This window comes from Arvicanthis niloticus, chromosome 1 (assembly GCF_011762505.2).
Source record: "Arvicanthis niloticus isolate mArvNil1 chromosome 1, mArvNil1.pat.X, whole genome shotgun sequence".
NCBI classification, from domain to species: domain Eukaryota; kingdom Metazoa; phylum Chordata; class Mammalia; order Rodentia; family Muridae; genus Arvicanthis; species Arvicanthis niloticus.
Genome location: NC_047658.1, coordinates 60,665,314 through 60,679,229, shown reverse-complemented (window position 1 = coordinate 60,679,229; position 13,916 = coordinate 60,665,314). Strand labels below are relative to the sequence as shown.

Here is a 13,916-nt window from a genome sequence, read left to right as displayed (position 1 = left end):
TGAAGGTAACTTTATTCAGTACTGTTAATGTACCTGCATTTCAACTGTATCCATAATATAAGGTCACTGGGAGAATCTGCCATAGGCAACATATCAGCAATAAAAACATTCTACATTTTGGAGAATTTCAGATTTCAGGTTTCTGAATTAGAGATGTTCAACCTAAATAGTAAGGTGGAAGTTAAAGTATAAACTCGAAACTTGGGTCCTGGCTCTGCTTCTAACTAATGGCAAAAGTAATTTAATTTCTCCATGCCTCCATTTTTTGCCCTATAAATTTTACATACAGATGCATTCCATGTAGTTAATTACATAAGACATGCTCAATAAAACTCAGCTATTATTTCTTGGTTAATTTTGTAATGTCTATACAATTGTTCTCATTAAAATTTGAATACCTGGATACAGCATATGTTTAACCAGCAGCCATCTTTCCAGAATCAATAAGAGTGAAGAAATTTAAAGCAATAAGCAGAATTAATACTTACAGAGGAAGACAATTTATTTATAAATTTTAAAAAGTCGGCTAATTGAAGCAAAATCCTCAAAGAACTGCCATAAAATGTGCATTAAGCAACACGTGGCATTTCTGTGCTTCAAACAAGGTTTTTAAAAATATAACATCTAAAACAACTTTTAATTAAAATGTCTTTAATGAATACGGGTAATATTTAGAGTTGCTTAAAAGCAGGCACTAAATAAACTCCAGATAGCAGGGCAGTTGTGGTGCATGCCTTTAATCCCAGCACTGAGGCAGAGGCAGGTGGATTTCTGAGTTCGAGGCCAGCCTGGTCTACAGAGTGAGTTCCAGGACAGCCAGGGCTACACAGAGAAACCCTGTCTCGAAAAATAAAATAAAATAAAATAAAATAAAACTCCAGACACTGTTAATGCAAACCAGTTATCAGTATTTACACTCCCAAAAGACCACCAGGTGTGCTGTACTTTATACTTAAGAGATAATCTTCAATCTTGCCTCAATCTCTCAAGGTATGTGAATGTTACAAATTCTTTGTATCCCACAAAAATCTGCTCTATTAACCCTAAAAATCTCAGAAATATAAGTATTTGTAATCTTGAATGAGACTAGTTTTAAATTCCATTTTCCAAATTACATTTTCCCCCCTAAAAAAAATCCAAATGTTACACAATCAGTGATTAAGATACTCATATCAATCGCTGAGAGAGAAGAGTCAACTAGCATTTGTTAATACCCATTGTGATCACTAATGTTGGCTGTCAATTAGGAAGGGGTAGGAGATCAGTAAAGCATTTCCTCTGGGGGTGTCTGTGAAGGCATATCCAGACAGGAATAATTGAGGTTGGGGATAACTGTTCTGAATGCAGCATCTAGTAAGTTTGAGGGCCAAACGGAATAAAAGGAAGCAGAAGCTTGCTCACACTGGTACTCTCTCCCTCCTTCCTTCTTGATGCTATGAAGTGGGTAGACTCCCCCTCCACTCCTGCACACACAACTCTGTGTGGAAGTACCACTGTGATACCCAGCATTCCTTTAGGAACAAAGTAATTGAAGTAATCTGAAGCCATGATTCTAAAGTAAATTTCACTCCCTGAGGTTTTATGCCAGATATTTTAAAACACTGACAAAAAGTCTAACGCACATACTATCTATTGGGCAGTCAGAGTTTAGAATCATCATTCTCTGTAATTTGTCTTTTCAATTGTTGTTACAAATATGTTAGATATAGAGAAACTTGGAACTGGAGAGGTGGTTCAGCATTTAAAAGCTCTTCCAAAGGACCAGGGTTCAATTCCCAACATAGACATAGCACCTCAAAACTGTCTGGAATTATAGTTACACTCCTGTAAGAGAGGCAGGGAAAGACAGAGACAGAGACAAACAGAGGGAGGCAGAGTGAGACAGAGAGACTGAAATGTTCACCCAGCTATGTGGTGTCTAGATTAGTTAATCTGTACTTCATAGTAAATTGACTATGGCATGCTCAGGTAAAACTTAGAACATTCAGGGTGCACTAGATACTATCAATGTTTTTTTAAAAAAATAAAAAGCAAAAAGCACATTTAATTTCAAGTGCATTTCTAGAGTGTCATTTCAAAAAAAATCCTCATGTCTAGACAATAATCCCAACATTTGGGAAGCAGAGACAGGGAAAGCCAGAGTTCAAAGTCATCTTAAATTACATAGCAAATCCAAAGCTAGTCTTGGCTATATAAGGCCCTGTCTCAAACAAGCAAACAAACAGTGGCAGCCATCTTCCAGTTAACTGCCAAAATGACAAACACAAAGGGAAAGAGGAGAGGTACTCAGTATATGTTCTCTAGGTCTTTTAGGAAACATGGAGTTGTTCCTTCGGCTACATACATGAGAGTCTACAAGAAGGGTGATATTGTAGACATCGAGGGAATGAGAACTGTTCAAAACGGAATGCCCCATAAGTGTTACCATGGCAAAACCGGAAGAGTCTACAATGTCATCCAGCATGACGTGGGCATCATTGTAAACAAGCAAGTTAAGGGCGAGATTCAATGTGCGGATTCAAGTTAAGATTCAAGATTCAAAGATTCAAATTAAGACGATCAGTGTGCGGACTAAGCACATTAAGCACTCGAAGAGCAGAGACAGCTTCCTGAAGCGGGGAAGGAAAACCATCAGGAGAAAAAGGAAGCCAAAGAGAAGGGCACCTGAGTTCAGCTGAAGCGCCAGCCTGCGCCACCCAGAGAAGCACACTTTGTGAGGACTATCGGAAAGGAGCCTGAGCTGCTGGAGCCATTCCGTATGAGTTCATGTCCTAATGTACAAAAAAAGAAATAAAGGACCCGAACTGAAAACAAAAACAAAAACAAAAACAAAAACAAACAAACATACATACATACATACATACATACATACATACATACATACATACATAATAACAAAAAATAAATTCTCCAGATCATCAGATGAAAGAAAAATCAACCTAGGGAGCACTTTCCAGAGCTTTCCAGCGCCCGTTACCAGGGATATTTTAACTAATCTCAACTGCACTGTGCTGAGCTACAGCTGTCTCATTTCTATCTCCATCAGCAAAACCTTAAGCAGAATGAGGATTTAGACTCCAGGGAGCATCTTTCTAGCAGATGACTGCCAGAGGGAGGTAAAAATGATTCTAAGGGGAGGTAGCTGCAGATTCTAGTAGAGTTTAAAAACTTGGAGACAACTAAATGTTAAGAAAATAAAATAAAAATAAAAAGGAAAGAAAGAAGTTGTAGATTGTTGGCTTTTCAGACTTTCTTTAAATTCCCCAGAGGACGTATCCAGTAAATATTTCTTAGAGTGCAATAGTGTAGAATAGGTTCCTGAAGAATCATAGTTAATTTTACCAGAAAATAAGCAGCAGAAGATAACAGTAGAAATAAGAAATGAGACTCGCAACTTAGAAGAAAATTTACCATCAGGCACAAAAACCACACATTTACTTAATATTCTGCTTAGTGATAATTTAGTAATTTATACCTCTGGCATAGTCAGATGAGGCCAATGCTATTCAGTCCAGACAAAGATGTTATCTTTAGAGACATGTACTATATAGAATAAAATTCATTTTTTACTTGCAAAAATATATTTCCAACTCAATTTTGTGAGTCTAATACACCAAGACTCATGTTAATTCTGCCGAAAGAATATTATTTTAGTTTTCATTTTGTTTCACTTTGTTCTTTTTTGAGTCTTATTTATAATAAGCAGTTCTGTCACAAGGCTGCATTGACCTTTACATACAAGTTCCAGAAGCTTAGTCCTGTACCATGTATTGAAGAGTGTTTCTTTGGCAGATTAAAATGCCTAATGTCAACCACCACTTGAGAAGAATGTCACATTCTACTCATCCAAAAAGATGGATTCAAATAGCAGTCTGTAATCATTTCCTTTGAAATTAGCCAAAAACATGACAGCTAATGGCTAATCTCAAAAAGTATTGCTTACAACGATAAGCATTCAAAGTATCTGAAAAATCAATTTTGAACTCTGGCAATGATTTAAAAATATGCTCCTATAAAATGTGGTACAATTCTATTATAATTAGGCTGTAATTTTCATTACATATAACTATATTATTGTATAATAACGACATAATTTCATACTGTGTGGTATTTAGTATACTGTATAGTAATTTTATAATGTATAGTAATTTCATAAAGTATACTAATTATATAATGTAATTATATAATATATAATTATAAAAGTCATAACCATGCCTATTATTTTATAGAACAGTTACAATTATACCTATTATAATAAACTTATTTCCACTATGCTAAGTAATCTAATTAAAGTGCATTGCTTAAATGTAATTGTGTACAAATAAAATCTAGAGCCATTAAATTTAACACTACTTTCCCCACTCCATATCCTCCCCAAATATCTGACAAATTTGTATAAAAGAAAATGCTATGACTAAGTATAAAAATACAGATTATAAAATGTGCCATGTCCCATGTTTACTCTATCATTAGCTTACTTTTATATATGGGTTAAATAAAGTATAGTGCCTTTTGTTCCAAAGAGAGTAGAAAGCCTACCTGTGGGTGCACATCCTATAGGATACCTAAGCTGTCTCATCCACTGAAGCCCTCAAGGACCTTAGGGAAGAGCTGTTCTTCTTTAGAAGAACTGATCTTATAAAACAATTTTGATACAGCTGGCCAGAGCACATCATATCCTGTATTCAAACCAAATTCTACCAATTTCCAAAAAAATAATTCCAGATGGTTAGAGTTCCACTAAGAATTTTATAAAAGCAATTCTTGCCCTTACTTTATTTACCAGGAACAATATCTATGAGTTGGATAGAGAAATGGCTCAGCTGTTAGAGAGCACGTGCTGCTCCTCCAGAGGACAGGAATCTGGATACCAACACCAGTGTCAGGTGACTCACAACCACTGAAACTGCAACTCCAGAGGACTCATTGTTCTCTTTGGCTTTCTTAGGTACCAACATGTATGAGCCCTACATTCACAGAAACACATATAAACACAGATAAGTAAAACTAAGAATCTATAAAAAAATGTGCATATTAATTTCTCTATTTCTCTTCCCTAGCATCTCACTATTTCCTTCTCTCCCTTTCTTCATTCCATTTTTCAAAAACTCACATAACTACTACGAGGGAGAACAAGACTCATCCTAGTAGACAACAGCTCTGGCAACCCAGAGCAGTTGGTTGGGTCAGAGCTGGAGCAGTGCTCATAGCACACTCATGGCATGAGAAAGGGACAGAGTACTTTATCATAGCTTCCATGTGGGAGGCATCTATCTGATGGCGCAGAAATGGCAACTGATGTTGATTACATACAAGAGAGTCAATCAAACTAATAGACAAAACAAAGACAGCAAGACTCAAAACTACTTTTTTGAGTTAACAGTATATTTCTGAATACTTTACTGAGGCACTTTAAATTCTGGATACAGATAGACTATTGTAATAGTTTTCTACAACTCTATATGGTCCTACTATTGTAAGAACTTTACAAACAGAAAAATTCACAAAGCATTTATAAAATTTGACCAGTCTTGTCTGTCCCATAACTGTTAGAGCTGGAATAGAAACCAAGCTGGTCTAACTAACTGCCTGTTTGTGTCGACAATAAATGTCAGCTCTTCTTTGTTTTGCTTTGAGTTCATAGGGATCTTGTTTGCTAATTGTGTTTCCCTTTTCAACTAGAACAGTCCGTGGACCATGACTCGGCAGTTCCAGTTCAAAGATCTTTCTCTCTAAAGTCTCTTTCACAGAGTCATTCCTCCATCTCCCGCTCAGTTGTATGTGCTTTCTGTTCATCTTCTGAATCTTCTGGACCCATGTCAATGTTTCTACTCCCTGCATACAAGCTTGGTAATGTGAAGGGCCACATCAGATTACATTTTTATTCCTCATAAACAGTCCTTGCTAATTTTTTTCTTGCACCAAAAGCACCCAATAAGCTTATAAGAAAGCAGAGGACAGGCATGTACCACCAGCTATAAATCAGCAGTCTAGATTTGGGTCCACAATTTACATTCCTAATAAATCCCCATGCACTGATGATCACACTCTGAGACCTGTTGTGGTATAGAGCTTTCCAGTGTTTTGCCTGTGAGGAAATACATGTTTAGAATTTATAAACACAAAACACATATTTTATGTCATCTATCCAATTATGGATAAAAACATACCTACACTATAGATTGTCTCCCATGCCTACAGGTTTTTTTGGCTCATCTTTCTTTTCCTTTATTCATTTCTTTGCCTCTTCAACAAACGTTTGTTAAGCATATATTTTATTCCTGCGATTGAGATATTACACTAAGTAAGACACATTGGTCTTTGTTTTTTTTTAATATGTAAAGTGGAAGATTTTACTGTGTGATACCAGATAAGAACCCATATTTACATCTGCTAGCCACCCAGGAAACATGAGTCAGTACTACTAATTCACATATTCATTTTGAATTAAAGGAAGATGGGTTTGACTGCATTTTCCAGTATAATTTGCAGTGATTAGAATTAGCATGTTCTCTTAAACTTCTGCATTGAACTACAAATAAATAGGTATAGTTTATTCACTGGAACTAGATCTGAAAAAGCTTACAAACTTTCCATTTATCTCCCATCTTTGCTGTTATAGCTGCCTCCCTCCATCACCATGCTGGATTCCTCTCATCTTCCACATCATTTCCAGGGGAATCTCGAGGCAAGTATGTCTGTGTGTTCCCTTGAAAGAATATGGACAAGCCCAATTCCAACTCCATTCTGTCCTCTTGAAATGTGTTTCATTTTGGCAGAATAAGTAAAAGTACTAGTAGGATTCTGAGAACCTAAATTCTGGTTTCCTTGCATCATAAACTACAGACAACTCCATTGTATGTTTTACACCAATTTTAACTACAAGACTTTGTATTTGTCTGGTCTTTTGTCATTTATCTTCACTGTCCTGGAATTTACATAAGGCAGTTATACTTTTATAGAAATTCAATTTCAGAGAGGTCAAACAATATGGCCAAGAACCCACAGGTATAACATGCCAGAATGAGCCAAACTTATATTACCTCATCTGAGATTCTATTACTGGAATGTGTCAGGATCCAGAGTTTAAGTGAATGAACTGGTAACTTCCTAGGTCCATTCAGGGATTTATTTTATACTTCTACTAGCTATTTTTTTTCTCCTAGAATAAAAACGGGTATAAACGTTTGGTTATCAAATTGGATCCTCTTATTTTTAGTTGTCTATTCTTATTTCTCTCATTTCTAAATTAAGTTATTTGCTCAAATAGTCTTAAGTATTGCCTCTCAGAAAACTTTTCAAGTTACCTATTTCTATTGTCAAAAGAGAGACAGCTAGCATGTCAAAGACACCACTAATTCTTCTAAAAAGGGATTTCATATTTATAACCAATTTAAAACATTTTTTTAAAAACCTCATAGATTTTTTTATTTTCTAGAGTAGTAATATATATTTTCCTTCCTTTACACTCAGTTTCCTCTTTCTTCACTTGGGAAATACAGTCACTGTGTCTCCCTGCTGATTATCTGTCCCTAACACAATGTCAGTCCCGTAGAAGTCAGGAGGGTTCTTGATTTCAATGTCTCCTACAAAGAACAAACCAACCTCAACTGGAAAGTGAAACTTAATATTGAATGATTTGGGTCACATGATCAATACTGCCAACATATACCCAGGAACTACACATACATAAATTAAATATATATATGAACAGTCCTGAAGAGGTCAAAGAGCTCTCGACATTATAGCCCTCAACTCACAGTAACTCATATAATTTAATACATGAAAAACAAGGACACAGAGCTTGGGAGCGCACATAGGAAACTGTTTTGTGATTTTCTTCATTTGGATTGTAATGCTTTCCTGTCTTCAGGAGGAAAGACTTTGACTTCAAAAGTAACAAAATAGTTGAGAAGAGAATTTACATTCTTCAGTTCTAAATGGTATTCTTCGGCGATTCTCTCAGCAGTCCATGTTTCTGGAGAGAGTTTATGATTATTGAGAAGGGTCAATGCCTCCACAACAGTATTCTTGCCTTTAGGAATATCCATGATATTATCAAAGTGATTTCCTATCGGCAGTCTGAATTCTTTTGGTTCTTTCTGTGGTACAGCATTTTTTTACCCGCAAGGAAGGCACTGAATCTTTGGAATCGACATATACATCTCTTAGTAATGACAGCAGCTTGTTATCTTTTCTAGAAACTTCTTCGATTTCTGGATACTGACCCAGGTGCTCCTGCAGGAGGCCGTGGGTGATAGGGTCCTTGGGTGCCATGGAGGGCTTCCTCTTGCTGATCTCCTGCTCCGCTTGCTTCTACACGTTGGCGTTCCTGAAAACACGGGTCACGTGAGCCCCCATCTCTACATCATGATGCCCTTAGTTCACTACGCACGTGGGTCACATTGGTCTTTGAAACATGAATTTTATAGCATCCTTGTAAATTCAATATGAATTTATATTTTCTAGAAATCAATTTTTCTTTCATATTATAAAGATATACATTGATTTAAAAAAGTTATTATGAAAGTATCAATCAATATCAGGCTAAAAATAAAGGGCATAATAAAAATGAACAATAGAAATACTATTATTCTAAGATTATTTTCCAACAGAAGGAAAATATTCAGAAGTACCAGTCCACTGTGGTGTGCAGAGCGTGCTGGAACAGAGAAGGCCACATACTGGGAACACTAAAAGGGAACCGGATAAGATATAGTTCTCAAGGTATGTGCACCTGTGACCTACTTTCTCTACTTAGCTTCTACCTACTGCTTTTCATGAATGAATATTGCAAAGTCATGAAATGTATTAACTAAAAATAAGGTGGATAAATTAATAAAGGTATATAGATAATATATATACATAGTATATGTATATGGTACAAAATAAAACAAAGGCACAAAATTACATTGCATGATATTGACACATGGTATTGAATGACCAATATTAAAGAGGAGCCTGGTAAAGAGAAGGCCACATCAGACAGTTCTAGAGCTGAAGAGGCTAAGAATCATCCTTCCTACCACCTTACTATACATATGGAACCAGATCCTAACTAGGGTGACCCAACCAAGATCATGAAGGTAATAGCAACTAAATTTGGATTTGAATTATTTCTTTTGCAAACCAAGGAGCTTTCCAATATAGCCATGGCTTACTCAGAACTGAAAAGCGTAACAACAAGCTTCTAAGAGTTCCTGTGTGAGCAGATGTCAAGCATATCAGAACTTATCCCTGGAGAGCACAGAACATCAGCTGTCACTAGGTTGTCACTTGAAGCTTTTGGACTTAACTAGAGGTGATACAAAACATTGAGTTATCGCTCCTGGCATAGAACTGAATCACTAAAGTAAACAGTAACCAAATACTATAGACAGTTTTCAGTGTTGAAATTTCATTTTCTGCTGTTAGCTTAAAGTAACTAATAAAAAGACAGAAGAGAGACAACAGCACAAATGATCTTGAGGGACATGAGGTCAGACTGTCAAAGAAGCAAAAAAAAAAAAAATTCCTATGCAGTTGTATAATACCTATAATTCACAGAAGTTAAAGTCAATAAGATTTGAAAGGCTGGCTCCACATTCTGTTCCTCCTTAGGTAACTGCTGTTTGTCAGAAATTTGGATACAGTCCACAGAGACTCATTTTCTTGCCATGAGTGAACTTTCATATCTTGGTCTGTTGTTTTATTCCCAGGCCTCCTTTGTTCTGCTGTCTAAGTACTCCAGCTATACTGTTACCTAAACAAAACTACACATGTCTGACTCATTTTAATCGCCATGCTGTTATTAATAAGAGTATTGCTCTTGGTAGGATGAGCTGTGTCTCACATATGCCTGAGGAAATCAGAATGCCTGCCTTGCCTACAATTCCTGTCTGACCATCTCCTCCACAAAAACTATTCCACCCCGCAGGGGTTTGCTTAGCACCTAACACATGATCAATCAGTATCTAGATGGTCCAACTGGATCCTTCCATTCAAGTTGATTTTGGCTTTAGTAGAGTCAATTAACAGAAGCTGAAAAAGAGTTATATATTTAACATGAGGTAGAGATGAGAGCTGAGATTGCTGTTAAGGGTATAACAGAATAATTTAGCTGCAAATTTTAAAACAGTCACTACAATACAACAGCATTAGAATGATGATCTTAAGGCAGGCTTGTACTACTAAGCTCTCACTCTATGACATGTGTGTGCTACTCCACCTGAACCCCATACCGTCACCACAGTGGTTCACAGTCTCCTGTGAACTCCATTTTACAGATGAGAAAGTGAGGTAGATAGATGCTAAGGAAGTGCACAAAATCATCTCCTCAGTAATTAAATGAAGAAAGAGTCTAACATAGGTGTAGTGATTCTGACTAGAATCATTCTGCACCTACAACATTTCAAGAAAGTGGCATGGGTATTTAGGATCCCCACATTTTATGCTTCCACCGAATTTATATACACAAATTCAAAAAGTATGTATTTGAGTAAGTAGCATTGTATAGTAAAGAGAGTCACAAATCTGAGTCCTATCTCACACTGCCATTAACTACCTTTACAAAGTTCTTATTACTTCTCCAATATCAGTTTTCCTATCTTGGAAAGCTGAGTAACTGAACACCATGCTAGTTTCCATTTGGTTCTATTAACATGAGGGGGAAACAATGGCCTCTTCTTGACTAGATGTAACATCCAAATACACATTGGCTACTTGTGAGGATTTCATAACTCGATGCCCAACAACTTTACTCAGGATTCTCAAATACAATGCTTATGAAGCTTTGGAATTAAACTATCTGTCAAACAAAATCTTAATCAAACCCAAATAAGGTTAAAAACAAAGCAATTCTGAATGTATCTACTGTTTCATCAGGCTATGCTTGGGCAGATTTATGGAATCCTACATTTCTGGGAAACATAGTTGAAAGAGTATGGCACATCAAATAGAAGAGGCAAACTAATCAGATCAAATGTTGCTGCTCATGCACTGGACTGTATATAGTGAAAACAGAGAAGACATATCCTCTTCTGTCAAGAAACATACAGTCCCCATAAAGAAACTGGGCATAAAATTGTTAATTAAGAAAACCGAAAATTAAAAATTAATTTGTCAAAGATTATAAGCCTTTGTTCTGAAGAAATGTACAGCATAGAGTGGCTCAAACTCCAAGGTAATATTACTTAGTACCAAAGTCTGTTGTACAAAACAGGTCAGGACAGCAAATCAGATAACAGATTAAAAAGAAGCATTGTTGCTGGCCTTAAAATTGTAGTATCACTTGAATGCTGAAGAGAAAATGATTTTTTTCTCCTTAGCAATTGTTCAATATAGACTTTACTGCCATATGTCTTTGTTTTTATATTCTCCATACCCCCCCCCATTAAAAGGTAAGCTCACACAGGCCTTTTATAAGTCAAATTCACCACCCTAACCCAGTACCTACAACAGTGCCTAGAATTACAACTATCTTTACATGTTTAATGACTGAAGGACCTTAAACCTTGGCAAGCTTTAAAGAGTAAAGATGTTTCCACTCTTTCTGCTGGCCCTAAGGGGTTCAGTCCTTTTCCCTCACCTAATACTAGATCAGGTTCTCCTCTTCCACCACCCCTGTTCACTTTCCTTCCCAGGTCCCTCCCTGCCTTCCCACTTGTGATTGCTTTCTTCTCCTTCCCAAGTGGGACTGAGGTGTCCTCACTTGGGCCCTTCAGTTTCTTGACCTTTTTGAAATCTGTGGACTATATCTTGCGGGGTTTTTTTTGGGTGTTTTGTTTTGTTTTTGTTTTTGTTTGGGGGGGGGCGGCTAATATCTACTTGTTAGTGAGTACATACCATGCATGTCCTTTTGGGTCTGAGTTACCTCACTCAGGATGATATTTTTTAGTTCCATCCACTTGCCTGTAAAACTCAGGATGTCCTCATTTTTAATAGCTGAACAGGCAACCTTGGGAAGTAGGAGGTTGGAGGGACCCTCCAGAATGCACCAGAGACCTGGGAGGTGAAAGACTCTCAGGACTCAAAGGGAGGAATCTTAGATGAAATGTCAGACAGTAAGGAGAGGGAACTTATAGAGCTTACCTCCAGCAGAAAAACAGGGCATCAAGTGAGGGTGGGGGTTGCCATCCCACAGTCAAAGCTCTGACCCATAACTGTTCCTGTCTGAAAGAACTGCAGGGATGGAAATGGAGAGGAGCCTGAGGAAAAGAAGATCCAGTGACAGGCCCAAAGTGGAGGTCCCAAGGCCTGACACTATTACTGAGGCTATGGAGCACTCACAAAAAGGGACCTATCATGACTGCCCTCTGAAAGACCCAACAAAAAGCTAAAAGAGTCAGATGCAGATATTTGCGCCCAACAGACAGAAGCTGCTGACCCCTGTGATTAAATTAGGGAAAAGCTGGAAGAAGCTGAGGAGGGTGACCCTGTAGAAGGACCAGCAGTCTCAATTAACCTGGACCCCTGAGTTCTCTCAGACACTGGACCACCAACAGGGCAGCATACACCAGCTGAGACCCCCAACACACAGAGGACTGCCAAGTCTGGGTTCAGTCAGAGAAGATGCACCTAACCCTTAAGAGGCTGGAGGCCCCAGGAAGGTTAGAGGTCTGGATGGGCAGGGAGTGGGGATGGGGACATCCTCATGGAAACAGGGGGTGAGGAGGAGGTATCAGATGTGAAACAGTCAGAGGATGGGCGGGGGCGAGGACAGGAATAAAATCTGGAGTGTAAATAAATAAATGATTTTTTAAAAGGGTAAATATGTAAGCTATACAATGACATGTTATGCTCTCTGTTTTCAAAAACTTTATAATCTGGTGATAAATATGCAGTAATGATCAAGCAACTACACCAGTATTTCAAATATGTGCATTTGTTTTGAAAGAAAAAATTAAAATACAGAGTAATCTCTGCTAGAAAGGTCTTTTATTAAAGAATCACTCAACAACTAGGGATATAAAGCTAGACACAAACCACTTCTGCCGTTGTTATTATATAGCTGAAAGAGAAGCAAATACACAAATGGAATACATCAAAACTAAAAGCCAATAAACTTCAAATTAACATGAATGCACATTCCAGTGATATGTTCCTGAAGCCACACAGCTACTCGCCACAAAAAGGATATTGGCAGGTTCTTGTTAACAAAGCTGTGATGTCAGTTGGCCTTAGCTCAGTGCACAGCAGTGATTATGGATTAAGTCTACCTTGGCTCTCTTTACAATTGCCTGTGACATTTAAAGAGTACAACTTGTCTCCAATGAAATTGTAAACAATGTAATTGTAAACATGAGTACCAGTACAGGCCTTCTGGGAAACTGCAGGAGAGCTCAGTTATAGTGGTCATGTAGAGCATCCCAGATAGGCTTTAGATTTGTATCTTTTATGATGTGACAGGAAAACAAGTGTTTTTACCATCATGGGAAATGAGCAGCCTTTAGTACACATCTGACCTTGTTAATGACCCTAACCCTCTAATTTGGTGTGTTTCTTGGTCACGCTATAGAAAGGAAGAGAACTAAGACATTAGAGTCAGACACAGAGATATGAAGCCTAGTTCTGCTACCAAATAGCTCTGTGGATCTGGGAAAGACACGTCTATGGTATTCAATTTTCTCACATCAAATATGGGAAACAACACCTATGTCACAGAATTATCTTTATAATATTAAATTAAATTATATTAAGAGTGATGCCTACCATACAATACATATCCATTAAGTATACATTTGCTCTCTCCTTTCCTGGTTCCTGGTCCTTCTACGGGACTCTCCTATGCATGACTACTCATAACACCTCATTCCACAAATAATTATTGTTTTCTATGCTGAACCCATTATAATTCTATATACAATAGGCATGGGGCTGGTTGGAACCAACATAGACCATGGAGCTTGGCACAAGGCGGAACAATAGAAACAAACATA

At 37.4% G+C, this 13,916-nt stretch overlaps 1 protein-coding gene and 1 pseudogene across 8 annotated transcripts in view; both read right to left on the bottom strand.

The window, feature by feature from the left end:
• Positions 1-13,916, bottom strand: part of Dlg2 (discs large MAGUK scaffold protein 2) — a 1,841,012-nt gene that overhangs the window by 1,634,411 nt on the left and 192,685 nt on the right. The gene's annotated exons all lie outside the window — the stretch shown is intronic.
• LOC117694068 (NADH dehydrogenase [ubiquinone] 1 alpha subcomplex assembly factor 4 pseudogene) lies at positions 7,744-8,361 on the bottom strand (annotated as a pseudogene).